This window comes from Myotis yumanensis, unplaced genomic scaffold, assembly GCF_028538775.1.
Source record: "Myotis yumanensis isolate MYYU_CA2020_CCGP unplaced genomic scaffold, mMyoYum1.0.hap1 SCAF_5, whole genome shotgun sequence".
In the NCBI taxonomy this organism is placed as follows: domain Eukaryota; kingdom Metazoa; phylum Chordata; class Mammalia; order Chiroptera; family Vespertilionidae; genus Myotis; species Myotis yumanensis.
In genome coordinates, this window is record NW_027223756.1 from 65,633,177 (window position 1) to 65,659,081 (window position 25,905).

At 36.6% G+C, this 25,905-nt stretch overlaps 1 protein-coding gene across 1 annotated transcript in view; it reads right to left on the bottom strand.

Moving 5' to 3' along the window:
• LOC139011768 (zinc finger protein 82-like) overlaps positions 1-25,905 on the bottom strand; it is an 87,811-nt gene that overhangs the window by 60,864 nt on the left and 1,042 nt on the right. The window lies entirely within an intron of this gene.

Here is a 25,905-nt window from a genome sequence, read left to right on the forward strand (position 1 = left end):
TGAGATTAAGGTCAACCTCGTCATAATGTCAAAAGCAAAACAGCAATTTTAAAACAAAGTTATTTTTGAGATATCTGATACAATAGAAAGAGACAAAGGGGTCCAGGAAAATGGGTTCTAGTTTGAGATGTACCTGTTTGTCATGGGACTTTAACGAAAGCACATAGGCCCTAACAGGTTTGGCTCAGTGGATAGAGCATCGGCCTGTGGATTAAAGGATTCCAGGTTCGAGTCTGGTCAAGGGCATGTGCCTTGGTTTCTGGCTCAATCCCCAGTAGGGGTTGTGCAGGAAGCAGCTGATTCATGTTTCTAACTCTCTATCCCTCTTCTTTCCTCTCTGTAAAATCAATAAAATATATTTTAAAAAATAAAAAATAAAGGAGGCACATTGCATTTCTGGGCCTTAGTTCCCTTATTTATATAGCAAATGACTTGGATTGGTATCTGCTAAGTCACTTTCCATCAGTAACATTTCTCATAAATATAAGTCCAGTTCTAGCTTTTCTATTGTCCTTTCTGGAAGCAATAAGAGCGACAGGAAAATCTGTTAGATCCTTTAATCACCTGAAGTTTGAGAGGGGCTTCTTGTCATAGAATCATTTGATGCTTCTGCAGAAAAAGATGCTGCAGAGAGGCACTAAAATGTTCTTTAATAAAAACAAATTATTATTATTATTTTTTTGCCTCATGTTCCCAGTGCTATTTCAAAGACCACTAAAATTCTCTATTTGGATGAAAAAGGCAGTACAATACAACTGTTACCTGGAAGAACAAATATGCTAGAACAATTTTAAAAAATAATTTTTGACCTTAGGGCTCTTATACACTCTTAAAAAAATTTTGAGATCCCCAAAGACTTTTGTTTATGTAGGATATATACAGTGTTAGAAATTAAAAGCTGAGGCAATTTAAAAATATTTCTTAATGTGTTTTAAAATAACAAATCTGTTAGATGTTAGCATGAAAAGCGTATTTTATGAAAAGTATATTTTTCCAAACAAAAATTGTGGAGAAGGATGGCATTGTTTTACATTTTGTAAATGTGTTTAGTGTCTGGCCAAATACATTACAGCTGCAATCTCATACTTAGTTCTATATTTAATCTATTTTGATGTGTTGTTTTGGTTGAAGTAGTTGAATAAAATATGACCTCTCACAGATAAAGTTGGGAAAGAGAGGAGTGTTTTAATAGTAATTTCAGATAATGATGAATGTTTGTCTTGATACTACACCAAAATTTAACAAGTTGTATTTTTTGAAAGATGAGCTGCATTATGTGATCTGAAGCCACAGCAATAACTTTTCGTTTCAATACATTAAAATCTGTTGTCTATCTTGCACTTTGAATGGTGTTCTCCATGCTTATATTTTCTAATACCATACCCTGATCATTTGAAAAATATTGGTTTGCTAACTTGTAAAGATCTTCCAAATTCAATATACAATGTCAGAATATCATATTCACTAATATCACCATCAATCTCATTAGGAAAGACTTTAACTATTGAGAAATTGTTAAGCTGTCAGGTGCTGAGACAAGTTTTAGACAACTAATTTTTGCTTCAAAGCTAATTTTTGTTTGAAACTAATTTTTGCCTGTATTTTATCAGTGAATAACAATACTGTTTGGTTCACTCTGTTCATTTTCACAAAAAATAACTGTCAAATGCCCAAGTGTGAATAGTCATAGTTGACCAGTTGTTCTTGCAAGTAAAAATGTAGTTCTAATAAAAAAGCAGCTATTTCAGTTCACAACTTAATCACACAAGAGCTTTTCCAAGGACAACTATTATTACTGGTATGCAGTAGATTTCTTTATGCCAACCTCTCATTTTCTCACACAGAATATTTTAAAAAACTTGCTCTCAAGGATTGAAATCTAATATAATAATGATTATTGCCTCATCAAGGACATTTTTAAATGAAACTTAAAAAAAATTAGCCATGCTCTGACTGGTTTGGCTCAGTGGATAGAGCGTCGGCCTTTGGACTGAAGGGTCCCGGGTTCAATTCTGGTCAAGGGCATGTACCTTGGCTGCATGCACATCCCCAGTGGGGAGTGTGCAGGAGGCAGCTGATCGATGTTTCTCTCTCATCGATGTTTCTAACTCTCTATCTCTCTCCCTTCCTCTCTGTAAAAAATCAATAAAATATATTAAAAAAAAAATTAGCCACTTTTTGGCAGTAAAATGTACAGTGAGGATTAGTATAGTAAGATTCCAGCAGTTTTACCTATCGTTTTTACATCATTGCTACAGATGAAACATAATCTTATATAATAAAAGGGTGTTATGCAAATTGACCCTAACAGCAGAACAACCAGAAATAACCAGTCACTATGACACGCACTGACCACCAGGGGGCAGACGCTCAATGCAGGAGCTGCCCACTAGTGGTCAGTGCACTCTGCTCAGCCACAAGCTGGGCTGATGGCTGCAAGCGCAGTGGCACTGGTGGGAGCTTCTCCTGCCTCCTGGGTAGCACTAAGAATGTCTGACTGTGGCTTAGGCCTGCTCCTGCTGGGGAGCAGGCCTAAGCTGTCAGTTGGATATCCCCCGAGGGCTCCTGGGCTGCCAGAGGGATGTCTAACTGCTAGCTTAGGCCTGATCCCCCAGGGAGTGGGCCTAAGCCACTAGTCAGACATTCCCCAAGGGTTCCTGGGCTGCCAGAGGGATGTCTGACTGCCAGTTTAGGCCCGATCCCTGGATCCCTGAGGGAGCAGGCAGAAGCTGGCAGGTGGACATCCCCCGAGGGGTCCCAGACTTCGAGAGGGCACAGGCCGGGCTGACGGACCCACCAAGTGTACGAATTTTCGTGCACCAGGCCTCTAGTGAAAAAAAAGGGCAAATAACTATAAAAATAGTTTTGACCCCATGGATCACTATAATGATCTCAGGGACCTCTGGTCCTAAAATCCTGTGATCCAAGACTGAGAAACACACTACAAGATTAATACTCTCAGATAGATGTAATTTATCAGATTACCCTGAGCAGAGAGTTCCTACTTGGGCCTCCTGGAGCCCTTAGCAAAAAATATTTGACAGATGGAGGTTAAGAGACTAGAAAGGGAGAAGCTGTTACAGAAAAAGGTAGTAGGCCCATAATATTTAAAGGCTTCCAGTTCAGCGATAGCAGACAGATGAAAATAAATAACCATGATGAATCCTCTCTGAAACATTCCATGGCATTTATAACCACATATACGCAGATTACCCAATAGCATGTGTCACGCTGGGGACCATACTTGCTTCAAATATCAAGTTACAGATAACCAATGACTAGTGACTTCAACAAACTTTGGGTTATTTTTCCCATCTAACAATTTGTCCAAGGTATATGTCTGCTGGCGGGCTTTGGTTCAGCTCTCAGCAAAGACATCCAGAACCTAGGCTCTCCACGATTTCTGCTCTATTGCAAACAACACGTTGACAGCTCATTTTTTGACTCATCCTCTTATAATCACAGTGTAGCTTCTTTGGCAGATATCAAAACCCTATTCAAAGGCAGGGAGCCAAGCAGCAAACCTGGTGGAGACTTTCTCCCAGTGTTGCTTGACTCTTAGCATGAAATAAGTATGCATATACTCTCCATAGTCGGCAGGAGTCTTCCCCTCACATCTCAATAAGCAGAACTGAGCCACACTCACCCCTTAGTGCACAGAACTAACATGAAGACAGGCAAGGAAGGTGGAATTGAATCTGCTGCAATATGTTATTTGAAAAAAAAATACGTGGTACATAGGCTATAGCCAAAAATCAATTTTTAAAATAAAGAAAAAAAAGTTTGCATTTAAAAAGAGCCTGGTTGGCGTGGCTCAGGGGTTGATCGTCAACCTATGAACAAGGAGATCATGGTTAGATTCCCGGTCAGGGCACATACCCGGGTTGTGAGTTTGATCCCCGGTATGGGGTGTGCAGGAGGCAGCCAAACAATGATTCTCTCTCATCATTGATGTTTCTATCTCTCTCTCCCTCTCACTTCCTCTCTGAAATCAATAAAAATATATATTTTAAAAAAAAGTGACTGGAGAATGAACATGCCGAAGTTTAATAGTGGTTTCTTAAAGTAATTAGGCTATGCGTAAATTATTGCTTTGTAATTATTTTCTGAATTCTCTATAGGGTATCCTTGATAACTACTTCTGAATATCAAAGATGAAATGGTAGACATTCTTAAAGATTAGAGCAAGACTATAGTGTTTAAAATAAATTTGTGTCATTCATATATGTTTATGGTAAAATCATTCTAATGATCCATTCTGTTTGTTACTGCTGTAAAAAATGAAAGAGACTAGAGATAAATTTCATTTTTGTTTTATGACCAATGTTCCCATTTTGCTGGTTTTATTGTTGAAAGTCCTACTTATATCCCTCTTTTTTCCCCCATTGACCCCTTCTAGCCTGACTCACCTCCCACCCACAGCCTTTACTACACTGTTGTCTATGTCCACGGGTTATGCATATATACAAACAAGTTCTTTGGTTGATCTCTTCCCAGCCACCTACCCACCCACACTCACTTTCCCTCTGAGATTCCACAGTCTGTTCCATACCTCTATGTCTCTGGATCTATTTTGTTCATCAGTTTATTTTGTTTATTAGATTCCACGTATGAGTGAGATCAGGTAATACTTGAATAATATTTAAATGAAATCAGAGGCTAAACCTTTGGGATTGTTTTTTGTTTTTTTGTTGTTGTTTTTTGTTTTTTCACTCAGAATAAATCTCTGGAGATCCAATCAGGTTGTTGGATGTATCAATAGTTCTATTGCCTACTGACTTTTCTGATTCCTTTAACACTCTAAACACACTCTAAAATCCAGGAGGAGAAAGCCAATCATCTTCTCAACCAGTATCAGGGATCCCCATCTTCTCTCCTCTTGCTTCCCCAATGAGACTTATTTTTTTAAATATAAATCTTTATTGTTATAAGTATAACATATGTTCCCTTCCCCATCCCCCATGGACCCTCTCCAGCCCGCATCTGCACCCCCCCACCCTAGGCCTTCACCACCCTACTGTCTGTGTCCATGAGTTATACATATATGCATACAAACAAGGTCTTTGGTTGATTACCTCCCACTCACCCATTCTCCCCCGCCTTCCCTCCGAGATTCTCCACTCTATTCCATGTTTAAAACAAAGAAACAAACTCCCAATTAAGGCATTTTCTCTGTATCCAATACCCTCTGCCATCAGTTCTAAATCTCCCCAAACTAAGTAGGACTCTGTGTCCTGAGGGTCGTCTTTCTATTTATCAAATGCCAGAAAAAGAAAAAAGAGGGAATGATAGATGACACAATTTGCTTTCTTCTTTAGTGACCTTCTTCCTAGAAATGGTTCATTAACCAGATAGAGATAAACCAATGATCAAAAATCATATTGTGGTTTTGAATATTTAACACCCTTAAAAGCTGCAATACTGAGCTATACTGCCCCCTAGAGGTTTTTCGTGGTAATGCAAGACTCTCTGGGTCACTGAAAGAAAAGGTTGTGTGTGTTTCAGACACATTGAAAGATTTGTTGCGACACATCTTTTGATCTCAAAGATTTGTTTTCATATCCTGTTGATATTGCAAAAGACCAAAGCATGGGAATTCCTGATAATTGTTGAGAAAATGAGAAGCTTCCTCTTTCTAAAATTTAGACTGAGTTTAGTGCCCTGGATGACACACAACTCTTATGGGAAAGTACATGAATATAGTTAACACTGGGGTGCAGATACATTTCAATTGGTAATAGGGTCTATGAAAGGTTTCACATAATGCCTGGCACATTAGAAGCTCAGAATATATTGGAAGGAAGAAATGGAGGGAGGGAAGGAGAGTGGGAAGGAATGGAGGGAGGAAAGGAGGGTGGGAAGGGATGGAGGGAGGGAAGGAGAGAGGGGGAAAATTACAGAATGAAGTGACCAGTCTGGGAGACAAGGCACAGGAAGAACGGGACTTATTTCAGGTACAGTGAGACTACACCTGCTCAGCCTGGCCAATACTCTATCCAGCATGCTCCCTCAGTGGCTCTGTTTCACCTTAGCACCTCTAGCCCCACCCCCTGCCTCTCAGATCTGCATTATAAAGGAAAGAACTGTGTCCAACAGCTCTGCTGTGGGAAATGTATCTAAGAGCTGGTGGAAGAAAAACAGGAGCTATTCGGCAAAACAGAGAGAAAAATACCTGGAGGGAGAGCAGCCTGTGGGAGACGGGGGTCAGTCCTGCAAGGATGATAAAAGCTATGGATTCCCCAGCAGCAGAAGTGAAAAGCTTCAGACAGGCCCTCACATTTATACATTACATGTGAGCTCGCCCCTTTCCCAGGAACTGCAGACAGAATGGGCACTGAGGAATAAAGATCAGTTCAGAAAAAGAAAGACTAAACTTTCCACATACCAAGTAATAGTGGCTCAGAACACCTCTAGATTTGGGATTCTGCTGTAAATATGATACAGCATCAAGTGAAACAAGGGGAATTTGACTTCATAAGTAATAGTTTCATAAAAGTCCTTTTCATTTTTTTGTATAATAATTTAGTATAATAAAATATGCTTGTTATCCGTTAATATTTAAAATTTCAAAAATATACAAACAGAACAATTATCCTATATAATAAAGAGCTAATATGCTAATTAGACCAAACAGCCAAATGACCTTCCGGACGTCCTTCTGGATGGCCTTCCAGATGAAGCCGGGGCTGCAAGGGCTGAGCCCCTTGCACTAATTACATGCATCGGGCCTGTAGTAAACTTATAAAAGAAAACATTATTTTAATATCAAAGACATTTTTTACTTTTACTCCAATCAGAAAATAGCTGAGTTATAAATTTGAATCAGTTGCTTGCTACAATATTTTCAATTCTAAGTAAATTTGAAGACAGGATAACCTTTCACCATCAAACTGTTGCACTGTTACACAGCCAAAAGTGCAGAAAAACAAGATTTACAAATGAATATTGGTAAAAATAGAAAAAGTTGATGTCAAATACCATGTTTAAAATAAACTGAGACAAATTTTACCCTAAAATTTTTCAAAGTGATTTTCTGAAAGTTTGATTATAAAAAAAATATTAAATTACAAAAACTCTGAGACATCCCCCCACCCCCAAAAAAGTGAATGTTTTTTAAAGAGGTTCATAAGCTTGTAATTAGTATTTTTATTTATAAACTAACTTTAATTCAGCACAAAGATTTATTTTCTTAAAAATAATTTAAAGAGACTTATCTGTTAATGCCATAGCAAGTGAAGAGCCCTTTTCTTTCCTACAATGACTGATTTTGCTCAATGTTCAGCTATAGCTGCACAATGAGCAATTAGAGTTGTTCATGGTACCTCAGCTTTGATGCCTTGAAAAGTTCCCAATTTATCTAAGTATGTCCAAGTATGCTGGCAGTTATAATTTTTAAAGTTTCAAGTAGCTGATCTTTCCTCTGACATTCTAAAAATAACGTAGTTTAGTTAACTAAATTCTAATGGGGGCCAGGGAGCAGCATTTCCAGAAGACCATGGGCCTATTCTATGCATTTTCTAATTTAGCTCATGTGACTTGAAAAATTTGACCCCAATACTTTAGAAAAAATATTCTATGTATATATTAAATAAATAGCTAAATAAAATTTCCTTCATGTGTAGATTCATCAGAACAAAGAACAATAGGTGATGAGTATCTTCAAAATTAAAATTTGGTATCATCAGCTAAGTCATAAATTTGGTGTCTGACAGAAGAATATGACAAATAAATAGTCTTATGAGAAATGTATTTTCTTAAAAGTTTCTCCAACATTTTTATATTTTAAAAAATCTCTACAATTAATTACTTATTAATTATTTAAAGCCTTTGAGTAGATTTGAATATAAATTTCAGGATATCTATACTCATAAAAAATAATTACTTTGGAAACAATCTTGCTTTAAAATATATCCTTGTTTATAACTCAAATGTGTTCAAATATGAGAATTAGCTCAGCAGTTTTGACATAGATCATACCAGTTTAATTGAATGCCACTCTTTGCAATATGTGTAAGCCTGAAGTTGGTTTGAATGGCATAAAAATATTTTGAGGATTTGTTTATCATTTTTGTTTTCAGATATTCAGAGAAAAACTTAAAAATAAAGGTTTAAAAAAAAGGGTATAATCAGGCAATCTGAATGATGAGATTGCAAGTGTTCTTTTCAGGGTATCCCATAACACCAGAGGCTCCTCAGTTACTCATCCATCCATCCATTCATTCAGTATTTATCTATTGAGTGTCTACCCTGGACCAGAACTGTTCTAAGCTCTGGTAAGACACTGAACAAGACAGTGCCCCTCTTCTTGCAGTCTGTTAATACAGACAGAAAAAAAATACTAAATATATAACATGCTACTGCAATAAGTGCATAAAGAAAAATAAAGTAGGGCCAGGGAACAGAGACCTGTGAGAATAGTTGGTGTAAGGATTGTCAAGTTGGCCTCTCGGATGGGTGACTTCTGAGCAGAAATCTGAATGAAGTGAATATGTAGTGAGTTTTGAGGATGCCAGGCAGGGGACTGCAATGTAAAAGCTAGTGAAGCTGGAACAAGGTAACAAATGCACTGACTAGTAGGACAGGTAGCCCAAGGTCAGATCTTGTAGGGTATTGTGAACTCTCATAGAGATTTGGGATTATATTCTGACTGATACTTGCCATACGCAATTGAGCTACCTATTTGTAAAAATCATGCCTTGCATGCACACAAAGAAAATAATAGTAACAAATATGTGTGACTGACCTTGTTAATTGCATGACTCACCCCAAATGTTTTACTACATTATCTGCCTATTTCCACTACCTAAACTGTTATCAGGATCAATTTTCTTTTTATAATTCATACTATTAAAAATATATCTTTTTTTCATTAACATATAAGATTTTGATGTTGAACATGACTTTTTAAACATGTCTTCTCTTGTGCTAACTGCCTTTATAATTCTGAGGAGGTCTTATAGCGGGCCTCCAGGGAGATAATCATTAGAATAAAGATTAAACGTAATAAGTACCAATAGCAGAAGTTATCCAATAATGTATCACACACTAAATTCCAAAATATAATGATTACATAGCTCTCTATATAAAATAGTTGTTCCTCACTATTCTCATTTCCAATTCTTGCTCAGTCAACTAAGCTATATATTAAAATCTCATTATAAATCAAATGTAATTTATAATATACTCATATAATCCAAGTGCTTATACAATAAAGTTGCTCTTTAGAAATCTTGGCAAAAATCAGGTACACTCTCTTTTTTTTACCATGCCCTATTAATTAATTGAATCTTTGCAAGAGTGGTAAAATATTCAGAACTTAAAAAAATAGAGCTCAAACAAGGTGTGATTTTTTTTTTCTGAATTTCTACTAAATGTATACATCATGTTTTGATATGTCACACAATTTCTCAGTCATTTTCTGGTGAGACTTCTTCATTTAATTTCAAAATTCTGAACAGATGATGTGTTCTTATCTTTGAGAAGGTGGAAGAAAAGAGAGGTGTGACCAACTTCCTTTGATAAGACATGGTGACACCTCCACAAAGTAAGGCAGAAACTTGACCCTTTAACGCTTTTTTATAACTTACACAGGACAACATCTAATTATAACTTATCCTATTTTCTTGAGGCATTTACTTACAATCTTCTATTTTCAAAAAAGTCTTAATAGGTAATTACATGCATATTTTTAAATAGAGGGGAAAAAAAAGAAATTCTCAGATTATCTCAAACTTCTATTTCCTTACCTTGTAAATTGGACATACTTTCTTAATGGAATATAACCTCAAGGCCTTGTACACCATGCCAAGAAACAACGGTGAGAGTCTGCCAAATCCATCTTTCCCAAATGAAACAAATATTGTCATGTGGTAAATATCCAAGAGTCTTGGTGTACAAGGCAGATTTATTCAAAGAGCTCCTGGATTAGTGAGCCAAATGTCTCCCAAATCCACCCACACTCATACCTTTAGTATTTCACAATTTCTACCAAATGGTCATTCTCTCCTCCTACCAAACTTAAGCTTATTTGGGAAGTCTTACAGAATGGTTTTATTTCTCACATTCAACATTTCTATGTCTAAGATATACTCATCTTCCAATCATGTTTATGTGCAGCAAAAACAAAAGTTTAATAGTCTCCGAATTCCCATAATATAGATTCTTGACTGATTATGTGATAAATGCTTTAAGAGTTGTCTTTTTTTATGTTCATTTTCACTGGCTCTTTTACCCAAGAAAACACTGGATTTGCAAACTTCATCAGACCACAAGATCGATTTTATATCTAAGCGGAATGAATAGGTTTGGTCACAGTCCACACACAGAATCACATTAACCCTAGGAAGAGAGGCTGACAGATAAGGGAACCCAGTTGAAAGATATACCAGTAATGAAACTGAGTGTGATCACAACTCTACCATTATCCCACTTATAAAAATTTTAAAAATTAACACATAATTTAATTCTAATATAGAACTAAGCAATATGATCTCTCAACCATCAGAAAATAATAAGGAACCAACTTTAATGTCCCAAAACTGAAATTAATTCTTATCTTTTTCAATATAAAAGATATTCGTCTTTCATTCGTTCTGTACACTAACTCAGAGATTATTCAGTCCCTGGTAGTACTCTGGGCTCTTCAAATTTAAATAAAAAATAAAGGAAAAGAATTTCTTTCTTTGTTGGGGGTGGGAGGTAGAGAGACAATTAACAATAAAACTAAAAATTAAATAAATTATGTAGTATGTTCAAAGATGAAACTCTTATTCAGAATACCACAAGAGGAATGAGTTGGGGGTGTGGGGAAGTGTCTATTTGTAATTTGAGATAAGATGATCAGGGCAAACTTTGTTGGAAGATAATAATTGATTAAAGACAAAATGGAAGAAAGGAAGCAAGCCATGAGGACATCTGGAGGAAAGGTATTTCAGAAGGAGATAATTGCCAGTGCAGGGAATCTAAGGAAGCAAAGTGCTTGGCATCGTCAGGAAATGCAGAGGCCAGCATGTTGGAGCAGGTGAATGAGAGAGGTCCTTTAGGAGAGAGGTCACTTAGGAAGCTGTTGCAGCAGTAATCCAGGGGAGACGTGAGAGTAGCCTGGCAGCAGTGGAAAAAGGTGAAACATGGCCAGATTTTGAAAGTAGAGTCAGTAGAATTTCTTAGCAAAAATTAATTCAATATTCATCATCAATAGGTCATCACTGAGAAAGGAAAAAGAGAAAGAGAATGTGCCACCTCCTGGATGTCTACTAGTGAGCCAGGAGCTGTGCTAAGTTCTGTCCTCAATACCGCAGCAGTGAGCTGCGAGCTAACAGTAAAATGATGGCGCCCTCAACATGGACTCTGAACTCATAATGAATTTCCAAGTCTCCTCTTTAATATTCTGCTGCCTCAACTTCTTTTTTTTTTTCAATAATGAAAATATAAAGCGTTCTAAATGTATGAATGTTAAAGAGCAAAAAGTAGCATTGTAGTGTTCCCAGCTTTTGAACTTGCTTCTAAAATCTTGGTTGCCAGAGAATCCTAAAAGGAGTGAAAACAAAACAACACAAAAACACCTGTACGGTTAGAAACCTTTGACAGAGAAAACATTAAGCAAAGACACTCAGAAGTGGACATGAACCCGGTGGTGGGGAGGGGGAAGGGGGGATCTTCAAAATAGAAAATTCCTGGGAAAAGCAAACATGCCAAATACAATCCTTATTTGTAGCACAGAGGGGAAGCAGTGAAGTGTTATTTAGACTTGGAAGTCAGAATGACACAGAAAGTCCTCCAATCTCATTTTCACATAACCTTGGTTACCCCAGTCCCCGGATCATTTGTCTGTGCCTCTGCTGAACACAGGAAACTGGCCGGACAGGAATGGTTAGTACTCAGCTCTCTCTAGGGTAGCAGCTGGTTTAAAACAAATGTCACAGGTAATGCTTGTGTCCCATGTTGCATAGCCAGTTAGGACTGAACCCAGATTCTGATACAGAAGAGTGTAAGTAGGTTTTTGGCCACTTCTCTGAAAAATGTTGGTTTCTGTGTAAGAGCCTGGTCACTGCCCTGCAAGGGTTATAAAATCGATCTGTTGTCCCTTAATATTTTTTCTCAATTGTGCATAGGTCAGAAATTTAGTTCCAAACAACTTTTCTCACTATTCCCAAAGTGTTTTCCTTTGTTCACCATGCCACCTAACACATGCCCACACCTTTCCAATAAGCCTTGATTCAACCTCCAAATTGATTCCCTCTTGTTACTGCCTACTTTAAATTCACTTGCCATGACTTGCCATCTCCTTCACACCTTCCCTGATCATTCTGGCTCATGTAGCCTTTTTCCTAAACGGCCTATTTCTACATCGCTGATTCCGAGGCCTAATCATAACACTTGTGAGGCTGTTAAAGTGTCATAACTGTAGCTGGGATGATGGTGATGTGCACAATTTATTTTTTTAAAATATATTTTATTGATTTTTTACAGCAAGGAAGGGAGAGGAATAGAGAGTTAGAAGCATCGGTGAAAGAGAAACATCGATCAGCTGCCTCCTGCACACCCCCTACTGGGGATGTGCCCGCAACCAAGGTACATGCTCTTGACCAGAATCGAACCTGGGACCCTTCAGTCCACAGGCCGATGCTCTATCCACTGAGCCAAACCGGTTAGAGCCACAATTTAGATGTAAAAAGACGCATTGATAATTTTCTGCAACTGAACACTGCACTGCTCATGATTTTCCATTTCTTCTCAGTAGCAAAACAAGACTTTTTTAATCTTGCAAGTTTAGAAACCTGTCAATTCCAGATTTAAAAATCAGTCTTTTCTTTAACTCTCAGTAGTCAGTTCCAGATTATTTTTCTTCCCCTCCCCTCCTCTTCTTTCTGGGTAACATCAAGTTTGGGGAGGGGCTCAGATAGTACCACAGATATAAGGCAGAAGAGGGGAGGTGAGGAGAGGGCCTCCTTAGCTCTGGGGTCCTCATCTGCTCCCACAGGTTTCCACAGTGACGTGATGGGGCAGCCTATTCTGCTATTGGCCTTTTTCACCACTGCATGGGGAGCTGACACTCACAGTCCTTTGCTTTTAGCTGACATACTTGAGTCCTCCTCATTGGCAGAGACTTGCTCAGTTCTCTGGCTCTCTCACTCTGGGCTCTCCTTGGGAGCATCAGAAACTTTTGAAAACTCTTCCAAAGCCTGAAGAAGGCCATCTCAGACTCCTTTCCCCCCTTGTCCCGCCTTACCTCGCTTGCTAATCCACACTCCAGCTCCATGCTCAGCTCCTCTGAGAGGATGCTGTGACCTTAGACCATGTTCTGAGAGAAAAGACACAAATCCTCTATGCTCTGGGCTCCTCTAAATGTCTGCTGTTCTCTCATTTCCCCGCAGGACATAGACTGTGGCCCAAGAAGAGGATAGAAGGACACATTTCTCATTAAGCTCTAAATTCTTTTTCCCCTTTCTCGTTACCAAGCTCCAGGCCTAGCCCCCACTTCATTAAAAATATGGTATTTTCTGTTAATGTGGGGAGAATAAAAATGTCTCACTTTGTCCTATGTTCTTTTCCACTCTCCAGTTTATTGATTAAAACGTACCCTCTGAATCTTTCAGACTTTAATCTTGCTGATCAATGCTAAGACTTTCAAGTTCAAAGTTAAGCGTTGATTCTCTGATATTCGATCAATGCTAAGACTTTCAACTTCAAAGTTAAGCGTTGATTCTCTTATATTATTCTTTATATATGAAGAAACAAACCTCCACAGAAGATAGTGCCATTAGCCAGTCTGAATGATAAGGAATGGGGCAGTCATGAAAGGCATTGAAAATCACATGATTTAAAATAAAAATTGTATTCCACTAATATGTCATTTTTTTGCTCACTAAATATAAGCTCTCCATTGTCATCTACTTATACATCTTACATATTCCCAAAGCTAGGCATTTCATAGGATTCTTAACTTGTTAAGTGAATAAATAGAGCCAAATCAAGAAAAGTAGATATTCAGAAATGTATAAAAATGCCTTCATGCATTGGGAAAAGGAAGATTAATGCTAATAGTTATAATAACAATCAATGACTTTTCTGGCTATGTAACAGATGCTGTTGAAGTACTTTACATGTATTTACAAAATTAATCCTTGAAATCTTCTGCATGGTAGGTACACTGCTGAGGCACACAGAGGTAAAACCATTTTCCCAGTGTCAAATATCTGAGATCTGGGAAACTGAATTTCACCTCGGGCAATCTGATTCCATTGTCTGAATGCTTAGCAATTCTGCCAGTGCTGCCTCTCAGTAGAATCCTTTTTATAGATATGCCAATTAAAACATGCAAATTCATGCCAAACCATTCAATGCATCTCATCTCTGCCTTCAACCACTTTGAACTTGAAATTATATTTTGAGATTTTGCCTGAAAAGCTTCCTCTAAAAATATTAGATGTTCAGATAGGCTTTTTCTTATTTTTGCATATGGTTTTCTCCTTTTCCTAATTACACTGAAATTTCAGTGTGTGTGTGTGTGTGTGTGTGTGTGTGTTTAAAGAATACTCTTATTCTCATTTTTTAGATTCTGATTTAGAGAATTCATCTTTCTACCTTCATGTCAATTATTATTACTATCTGTGCTTTTAAAATTCTGTTTAATTTCCTTCTCTCAGGGCATTTTGTAGATTAATTTTCCAGGCCGTCCTACCAACTGAGGCAAAGCCTCCTTTCTACTCTACTGATGACCTGTAAACATGTGTCCTTTAAGTCAGGTTAATGTTTTTGTTATCTGCTGCATAGATTTTTCTCTTCTATAGCCTAACATTTCACCCAAACTATGCTTCTCACATCTGAAATGACTTAAACATTTTTTTTTCTACATCTGCTAAAGTCCTACTTCCCATGAATCAAAACCACTGTATGCACATTTTCTCAATAGGAAAGAGTTTGGCAAAGCCTAACAAACAAATCCAGCATCCCTGCCCCCACCATATGCTGTGTACTTGTTCTTATCCTACGTGCTACATTTCCTTAATGCAGTTCAAAGGCTCTCCAGGGACAGGGACCAGGACTGCTCAAACTTAAGCCGATATTATATATCACATGGATGCTCAGTAAACAATAACCAAAGACAATGATGATGATGGCACATTGGTTCCAATTGGCCCTAAATTAATATTATAGCTGGGAGATTCCCTCGTATAATTAGAAAAAATCAAGATCATGGTTGTAAACACACACAGGTGTGTATATATATATATAATGTTTTTCATAATGTAAAATTTTGAACAGCAACCTAATTCTTACTAGTGCTCCCAGTTTTCAATTGTTTACACTCTAGTGATTATTTAGAAAAAACTCTCAATAGGATATGTATAGTCATAAGCACCACGCCCTAATTTTTTGCTTTGTCAAATAAAAGACGCTTGTTAGTTTTACCGTTAACATCTTGATCATGCTGACTCCACCATTCAGTTCATGGCTGTCTCCATGCAAGTGAAAAATCGAGCCTTGGAGGTACATGCCATTAGTAACAAGAATAGGAACCAAAAGGTTGCAGAAATTAGCTGAGTCGTGATAACATAGGGCATTAGGGTATGGATTGGCCAACTCCAGTTAAGAGAGTATCTTAGGTCAGTTTCCCCAGAAACAGGTGTGACACAACTTTATGAGCAAGATATTTATCTATGGAATGTTGTGGGTTTGGTTTCAGACCACCACAATAAAGCGAATATCATAATGAAGCAAGTCACCAAGATTTTTGGCTTCCCAGTGCATATAGAAGTTCTGTTTGTACTATTTTTTAGTCTATTAAGAGCACAAAAGTATTATGTCTAATAAAATAATGTAAGTACCTTAATTTTAAAATATTTTCTTACTGAGAAATGTTAATCATTGTCTGAGCCTTCACTGAGTATAACCTTTCAGCTGATAGTGTCCTGCCTCAATGTAGATGGTTGCTGACTGGTAAGGGTGGTGGTTGTGAAGGTTGGTGGCTGAGGCAGTTCTTATAACAAGACTACAAGAAAAGTTTGCTGCACCCATTGACTCCCAGGTAAATGATTGGAGCATTTTATTGTTAGTTGCGGGTTTCCCAAATTATATTGCTGGCACACTAAGACACTACGCATAGTGTTAGCAAGCCCCACATATGCCTAAATTTCTTTCTATCAGCTCTGTAGCCCTTCACTTTTGAATGAAGCAAACCACCAATTCTAAACATTTGAAGAATTCTCCAATAAAACACCACACACACACACACACACACACACACACACACACACACAATAGAGAAAATAATAACAGACCCAGAATGCATTAAAAAGGACCACATAAAAATACCAATTAATGGTTTCTCAGAGAAATGGAAAGATACTTCACTAAAATGCATAGATGTAGTGGAAATAAGCAGAAACAAAGTTTGGCTGGCAGGAAGAGAGATTTCAGAAAATCTTTTAAAAATGAAACAGAAAAGCAAGTAACAGGAAACTGATAGCAGGGGTAGGGTGGGAGGAAGAGCTGAAAGATCAATGTATGGTATCCAATTTCTAAATAAGAAAGATCCTAGAAAGAAAAAATGAGAGATGAAAGGCAGAAATTAGCAAAAGCATAATTAAAGATAGATCTTCAAATCTGAAGGACATGAACCTTGTTTGAAAGCAGGCCAAATTCCAAGACAAAAAAGAAAATTATACACACCCCAATGCATATCACTATAAATTTTAGAGTATCAGAAATAAGGTCATCATTCCTAAAATGTTTTTCAGAAAAAAAAAAGTTACATTTCTCAGTAGCAAAATCAGATAACAGACGACATAAATACAATTCCTCCAAATATGTAAATGTTTATTTAAAACTCATAGTGTAAGCTTATTTTATTGAATTGTGAAACTTTTTTATATACAAGGGCAAATAATATTTACACCATACACCTCCATTTAAGAAATCTTGGAGGTAATATTAGCAAGATGGCAGAATAGAAGTCCTATACTATCCTTCCTCCTATGGACATACCAATTCAACAGCATTACACAGATCGATTTCTTTTCTGATAAATTCAGAAATTAGGTGAGAGGCTCTTGCATCCCAGGCAGATGCAAAACCATCCACATCAAAACTGGTTGGAAAATTAGAGACATCCTCTCATCATAATCCTTACCTCTGACAGTGAGCCAGATGATCAGGAGGAAACCTCCAGCTCTTAGCTTATTCCTCAGGGAGAGAGAGTTAGATCGCATATCCAACTTAACTTTTCCAGGTGCTACCTGAAGGACTGGGCTTTTGTCTTGCCTGTCTAGGAGCATTGGCCGGGCCTGGCATACAGTAGGCCCTGGGACTGCAGAGAATAAAGGTTGTGGTTAAAACTAGTGCATGGGCACTCACTACAGTTTGTTTCCCTGGCTCAATGCAGAGTGAATGAGCATTAACAAAACAAAACAAAAAATGTTCCAGCCCAGCCGGCATGGCTCAGTGGTTGAGCATCGACCTATGAAGCAGGAAGTCACAGTTTGATTCCCAGTCAGAGCACATGCCCGGGTTGCAGGCTCGATCTCCAGTGTAGGGTGTGCAGGAGGCAGATGATCAATGATTCTCTCTCCTCATTGATGTTTCTATCTCTCTCTCTTAAACCAATAAAAATATATTTTAAAAAATGTTTTAGCTTCTCCCCGAGGAAGGAAAGACTTGGCCCACGTGTCAAATGTTCTTTTTCAGGAGTTTCCCAAGGATTCTGTCTCACCTTGCTTGGCACATTGATGGGACTGGTCATATTCTAGACACCTGCGAGCCTCAAAGAAGGAAGAGAGCAGTTTAGACTCCCATGAAGGTTGGAAAGGCCCACAGAAGCTCTGGCCAAGGTGATTGGTGAGAGTCTTATCCTGTATGAGGCCAATACACGAATGTTCACAGCAGTTTTATTCATAATTGCCCAAACTCGGAAGCTATTATGATGTCCTTCACTGGGTAAATGGATAAATAAACGATGGTATATGCAGACAATGGAATAGTGTCTTATGCGGAAAAGAAATAAGCTATCAAACCATGAGAAGATATAGAGAAACCTTCACTGCATATTACTAAGTGAAATAAACCAATCTAATAAGGCTGAATACTATATGATTCCAACTACTTGACATTCTGGAAAAGGCTTAGAATACATGAGCAAAACATTGTACAAAATAGAAGCAGAATATACTTTCATCTCAGGAACACATGGAATAGTTTCCAGGATAGATTACATGCTAGGTCAAAAACAAGTCTTAATAAATTAAGAAGCTGGAAGTACTTTCCCAAGCACAATGGAAGGAAACTACAAGTCAATAGTAAAAGAAAAGCAGAATAACTCAGTCTCAGCATTAGTCTCTTGAAGCAGAGAGAGGCAAGCATTCTCTGTTGGGTACTGTCCCAATTTCTGACTCAGAATCCATGAGTATAAACAACAGTTGCTTTTCATCACTAAATGTTGAGAGGGTTAAGTTGCCAATTATAGTAACTAGATTGGGTAAGTGACATAATCTCTCTGTGCTTTTGATTCCTCATCTATAAAATGGGCATAATAATACCTCATAGGCCTGGTAAGAATTTCAAAGTACATAGAAGGAATTTAGAGAAGGCCTGGAATTACTAAACTCTTTATTGTAATGGTAGCTGTTGTTGTTATTGTTATTATTAATATTATTCATCTTCTGAAAAAATCTTTAGCTAGGAAGCAAAACAAGTATCTCAAGTGCTGCCTATAAACATATGCTGCTAAGGGATACTGTATTATAAATCTTAGCAGAAATGACATAAATCTTACTGGTGACCTTGTTGCCATACTGAGCAAACAAGCCAATTTTATGTCTTCTCTTTTGGCTTCAGATTATATAACATATGTGTTTCTACAAAAAGAGAGAGGGATGGAGAGAAAGAGAGAGAGAGAGAGGGGTTGATTTGGTTTTTGTTGTTTTATTTGTTTGTTTCTTTTTTTAATTTAAAGAAAAGCAGTTGAATAATCCAAAATTAATACAATTACATATTGGTGGCAGCGTGTGAGTAAGCTAAATCATGTCTGTTACATGAGGAATTAGATAGAAAATGTTTTAAAACTATAAATCAAAGTATAGTAGTTGAGTTATATTTTTAGAGATGATATTTTTTAAAATCATTACAAATAAACCCTCAGTTAATGTTTGTTGACTTTAGAAGTACTGAGGGTGAGAACTGGTGATTTGGGAGAACAAGGGAACCATTTTATTTTATTAAAAGCTCTTCAGTACCATTTTATTGTTATATCATACATTAGTTACTTTGCCTTAAAAGTTAAAGTTCTTTTTAAAATAAAAATATTTCCAAGAGCAGAAGTCCTTTTGCTTCAGGCTAAGATTACCAGAATTTTTATAGAGAAGAGTAAATGTCTAAACAGTTATTCAGTAAAATAAAGTGGCTTTCTCTGACAATATGAAAGGCCGCCCACAGTAATACATGAAGGGCTATCCAGAAATCATAGCAATATCCAAATAAAAATATCAAAATCTCTTAAAAGTACCTCCAATATCCATGCTAAAGTTCTAAATGGAATCCTATATTAAAAGAATGGACATTGTAACATTTGCTTCTACAAGCATGCATGTTTGGAATAGATGCAAAATCCTTAGAGATGTTCACATCTTCAGATTCTCACCATCCTCCAGAAAAAAAATGGTTTAAAAGAAAAGACAAAATATTCTGAATTAAATTTTCAGGGACATATAGTAGGAAACATCCAAAAATATGTATGTCATTCTTAATCTTGAAGGCAGCCAGAGAAAGCAATGGAAAGAAGATTAAATTGAATGCGTGGGATTCAAATTATGGGAATGCAAATTGGACATACTTGAATGACTCTAAGTATAACAAGCTAATTTGGTATTCCTTATGTAAATAAACTTATACAAATTGCAGACTTGCAAAGAAATCAAGCTTCATAGCTGCAAAATCTCACATCAAAACCACAAATATTTTACGTAGATTTGCCGCCCAATAGCATCCAAGAAGATAAAATCTTCAATGCTTATGTAATCATAAACTCCACTATAAAGAACTGCTTGCCTAAATGGAAGTTATAAATATGCATTAATAAAAAACCATTATTATTAGAAAATTTGTCTACTTCTAAGAGTTTCTTATTATATTTTCTCATATGGCATAATAAGAAGAGCTTTTCCAAAACTTTTAATTTTTGCCTGGTATACCACTACTTTTTGCCTTGCCTTTTAGTTTACATCTATTATAATTACTTTTATTATAAAAAAATTCCTCTTGGATACTGCTGTTTAAGACTCCTGAATTCATAAGGTATTCAACATTTAATAACATAGTAAAGTAAAGGCATGTTTTTGTTGTTTTGTTTTTAGTAGAAGCTATTTTATAAAAAAAAGTATTTATGTAAGCATGCTACAAGATATTTGGAATGTAAATTCTTCCCAGAATGATCATGCTGACTCCATCATTCAGATCATAGTTGTTTCCGTGGAAGTGAAAAATTGAGCCTTGGAGATACATGCCATTAGTAGCAAGAATGGGAGCTAAAAGGTCACAGAAACTAGCTGAGTCGTGATAACACGGGGCATTAGAGTATGGATTGGCCAACTCCAGTTAAGAGAGTGTCTTAGGTCAGTTTCCCTAGAAGCAGACTGTGACACAACTTCATGAATAAGATATTTATCTATGACATGTTGTGTGTTTGGTTCCAGACCACCACAATAAAGCAAATATTGTAATAAAGCAAGCCACCAAGTTTTTTTGGTTTCCCAATGCATATCTAGAATTTATATTTACACTATTCTGTAGTTTATTAAGAATGCAAAAGTTTTATATCTAAGAAAATAATGTAAATATCTTAATTTTAAAATATTTTCTCTACTGAGAAATGTTAACTATTGTCTGAGCCTTCACTAAGTATAACCTTTTAGTTGATAGAGTGTCCTGCCTCAATGTAGATGGTTGCTGACTGATAAGGGTGGAAGTTGTTGAGGGCTGGGTAACTGAGGTAGTTCTTACAGTAAGACAACAATAAAATTTGATCTACCCATTGGCTCTTCCTTTCACAAATGATTTTTCTGTAGCATGTGATGCTGTTTGATAGTTTTTAGCACAGTAGAACTTCTGTCAAAGTTGAAGTCAATCCTCACAAATCCTGCCACTGCTTTATCAACTAAATTTATGTAATATTCTAAATCTTTTGTTGCCATTTCAACAATCCTAATAGCACCCTCACCAGGATTAGATTCTGTTTCAAGAAACTACTTTTTTTTTTTGCTCATCAATAAGAAGCAACTCCTAATCCATTTAGGTTTTATCATGAGACTGCAGCAATTCAGTCACATCTTCAGACTCCGCTTCCAATCCTAGTTCTCTTCCTATTTCCACCACATTTGCAGTTACTTAAATAATTCCACTGAATTCTTAAATAATAAGACTTGAAAGCAGATGCTATGTTATCTGGTATTGAAACACAATTAGTCTTATTGTCCATCTCCATCAGAGCTCTTGGGTAGCCAGATGCATTGTCAATGAGCAGTCATATTTTAATAGGAATCTTTTGTTTTCTCAACTAAATATTTACTTAAAGTATTCAGTAAACCATGTTGTGAACAGATATGCTGTCATCTAGGTTTTGTTTGTTTGTTTATTTATTTAGCACAGGCAGAGTAGATTTAGCAAAATTCTTAATGGCCATCAAATTTTCAGAATAGTAAATGAGCATTGGCTTCACCTTTAAGTCATCAGCTGCATTAGCCCCTAACAAGAGAGTCAGCCTGTCCTTTGAAGCCAGGCACTGACTCCTCCTCTCTTGCTATGAAAGTTTTAGATGGCATCTTCGTCCAAGATAAGGCTGTATTCCAGTAATGGTAGACAGATTCAGTATTATGGTTTGAGGAAAACTAGTTTTCAGGTTTCATACTAACCTAGGAGATTTTTTTTTTTTTTTTGCCCAGGCTCTCAATTCTAAAAGAGCAGTCTATATTCACCACCTCAGGAAAATAGCAAAATCACCTTTCATTACACCTGGTTAGAAAGGCAACCATGATTATGCATAAATTAAAAATCCTAATGGTACTTTCTAGAAACAACTTGTATGAACACATGCCACATGCACATATGTACTTGTTAAATTTCAGGATAATATAAAAGTAAAAAATAGTAGTCTGGATGATTACATAGAACTGAAAAAGTTTTCTGTAGATTGAAAGATTGAAAAAGATGTCCTCAACCAGACAATGCTATTTAACACATTAAAATGTCAAATTCTACATTTAGGTTCAAAGAGTCTTTTGAATCACATAGAAAAGTCACCACATTTGGTTAATTACAAGTTCACAACATGAACCAAGAGTGGAACAACCTATCTCCTAGGAAGATGATAACCTAAGCTGAGACTGGGTTAGCAGTGTTCAGACCTTAAAAGGGATTGTTCCTTTGCACAGGTTAAATCATATCTAGGTCATTCTATCAATCTTTGTACACAAAGATTTTGAAGGACAAAATCAAAATATAGTGTTCAGTAAAGAACAACTAGAATGGCAATTCTTTTTTAAACTATAAGAAATAGCCTTGTCTGTGTGGCTTCTCAGTGGTTGAGTATCCACCTATGAACCAGGAGGTCATGGTTTGATTCCTGGGCAGGGTACATGCCCAGGTTGCAGTCTCGATCCCCACTGTGGGGCACACAGGAGGCAACCGATCAATGATTCTCTCTCGTCATTGATGTCCCTATCTCTCTCCCATTCTCTCTGAAATTAATAAAAGTATATTTTAAAAAATACAAAATCTATACTATCTATAACTTAATATGCATCACTGATTTTTATCTAATACCTACCAAACCCAGACACACATAACTCCAAAACTTACAGCAAATAACAAAAACAGAAACCAGATTCACTTACAGTTAATAGGGAAAAATGTCTTTATCTAACACATGTAATATTGGCTTTTTAAGGGGAAATTTGTTTAAAAAATAAAAATAAATAAGCAAAAATATTCGTGGGCTTTAGTTATAGAAGGAAGAGAGACATTGTAATATATAATGCAGGAAAAAGTTTGTATCAGATTTTACAGAGTATATTCGTTACTCGTTCTTCCTAACAGAAAAACAATCAGTCGGCTATGGGTTGCATGAACATGCTGTTAGAAAACGAAAAGTTGACGTTTGAATCCAGGCCAAGATATAATAGATTCAACTTAGATATTTACTCAGGATTTACAAAAGTTTATTTTAAGGTTAAGAAACTTGCATAACCAATTTTTTATCAAAGTTTACTTAACTTTGATAATACATATACATAAAATACCAAAATTTAAACCCATGATTGGACAAATATAGTACCTTTAAAGTTACATAAAAAATTTAGTAATGCCTTAGCATTAATCATAGCCCATTTTAAACACAAAGAGCTTCAATTTATGTTAGTTTTAGTTCCTGTGACCTAATGGATTTCCTTAAGAGAACTATATTGAATAGTTTCTTCCTAATGCTAGAAATAATAGCTATATAATTAAGAAAACTTGAAAAGTTTTATTTTTACCCACAGAACATCTTCCAGTTATATTTAAATAATTCATCCTTCCATTAACCCTCAATATTACCTATTAAAAACTAAAAAAAAATTGTTTATATTTTTATTTGACATTTCATTTTTTATTTGTACCAATATATGAAATTATATTTAAAGGAGATAATAAATAGACTTGCACAGGAAAACGTAAGAAAAAATTAGCAAACAAAATTGCTAATTTATAAAGGTTCAATAAGAGTGGCTGAATAATGAATACATTTAGGTGAACACTTTTCTTATAATGTACATTGGAGTGTGTGCTGTAAAAACTTTTCTGGAAGGCATTTTGACAATAAGTATAAAGAGAGTTCATGTGTATATACTCAATGATTCCACCCCTAGGATTTTATCCAAAATAAATAAGTATGCCACAATGTTTATTCAAACCTTCTCATAAAAATTGAAACAAGTTAAAGGGACATGAGTATTGTTTTTTTTAAATATACATAATCATATAACCAAAGAATTATGCATAATTCAGCTGTTGGTTAACATGAAAAGAATATTCAAGTGAAAAAAAAATGGTTATAGAAGAACACATGTAACGTGAACATTTTTATATGCTCAGGAAAGATAATATGGAAAAGAATCCTAACTATTAACAATGATCATAGCTGAGTTTGGGAGTAGGGAATGGACTCGCAGGTAAGCAGCTTATACAGTCTTTCAAAAATAATTATAAAAAATATTTATTGATACATTAAACTACTAATTTTCTAACTTTATAATATAAAGATAAAGCTGATGATTTTAAAAGTTCTATGAAATTGTTTCTAAAGTAGTTTATTTTAAAATGTATTGTTAAATCACTGTAAGCCAGCGGTTTTCAACCTGTGGGTCACGACCCCTTTGGGGGGTCGAATGACCCTTTCACAGGGGTCGCCTAAATACATCCTGCATATCAGATATTTACATTACGATTCATATCAGTAGCAAAATTACAGTTATGAAGTAGCAGCACAAATAATTTTATGGTTGGGGGTCACCACAACATGAGGAACTGTATTAAAGGGTCGCGGCATTAGGAAGGTTGAGAACCACTGAGTCTAAGCAAAGTAAAATATCCCCAAAATATTAATGAGTATGTTCCTGCCATATAGTCCCAAAGGTGCTAAATCTTTTGCTGCCATCTGCTGGAATGTGGTTACTAATGCATGTTGCGAGATTTCCTTCCCTCTGGGAAAAAAAGACTTTCCAAAGGATGATGATAATGATAATAATGATGATAATGATAATGATGGAATTCGAACATGAGTGCAACGCAAAATAAAAATTAGTTTTTGTGACTAGTGTTGAAATTTTGTTTTATTCTCGTCAACTACCATTGGATTCTGGCCCTTCTTCCCTTGAAAATCCTGAAATAAATGACCTTTTACAAGGAAATTTCCTACTAAGTGATGCCTGGGCTTTCTTCAAAACTAGATCTTAATTCCACAAAAACTCATAAAGTTTTTGTGCCAAAACATGTAAATTAGTGATTTTTCTTTTCTTCCTCGAAACCAGATTTGTCTTAAAAGGAAGGAGCACAAAGCAGGAAGGGGCCAAGCAATCTTAAACAGATGAATGAAAGGGGGAGATTAACATGGGATAAATGACACATAAAAATACCTTTTGCAGCGTGTGCTATTGATCAGGGAAGAAATAAAATACTAGATCAACTCCTTAAGTAAGAACAATGTGGTTTTTGTATATACAAAACATGGTTAAAAACAAAGATTTCTTAAAACCACAATAATATAAGAGTCTATGTAACAAATGAGTCTTGTCTGGGACATTTCACAGGTGAACATAATATATTTTCAAACTTACCTGCATCTCAAGATGTTATCATATCTCCTTTTTTAAAAATGTAAAATCTATATACATAAAAAGCTAATATGCTAAGTGTCCCTCTGACCATCCCAATGGTCGCTATGACGAGCACTGAGCACCAGGGGGCAGACGCTCAATGCAGGAGCTGCCAAGCTGCAGTGACTTGGCAGTGGAGGTTCTCAGGTGACCCACCCTAAAAGCAGAGAGGAGGAACCCCAATTCCTCATGGGGCCGTGCGATTCCACCTTTGTGGGTTAAGTTGTTGCTGGGGCACTGTTGGCCTTGAATCTGGTTTACTGCACATTTGTGTTTGCATTCTACACCCTGTACAACAGCAACTTTGCAGAGTGCCCTCTCACACTCCAGGACTCCTCAGGGGATGTCAGAGAGCTGGTTTCAGCCCCATCCCAGCAGGCCAGGCCGAGGGACTCCACCTGCCAGAGGGACCCCGCTCACTCCACAGACGCCTTTCGAGCCGTGGCGCCACGTGTGCTGGCCGGGGAGGGGCCGAGGGATGTTGGCTCCAGGGCATGTAGGGCTCGTC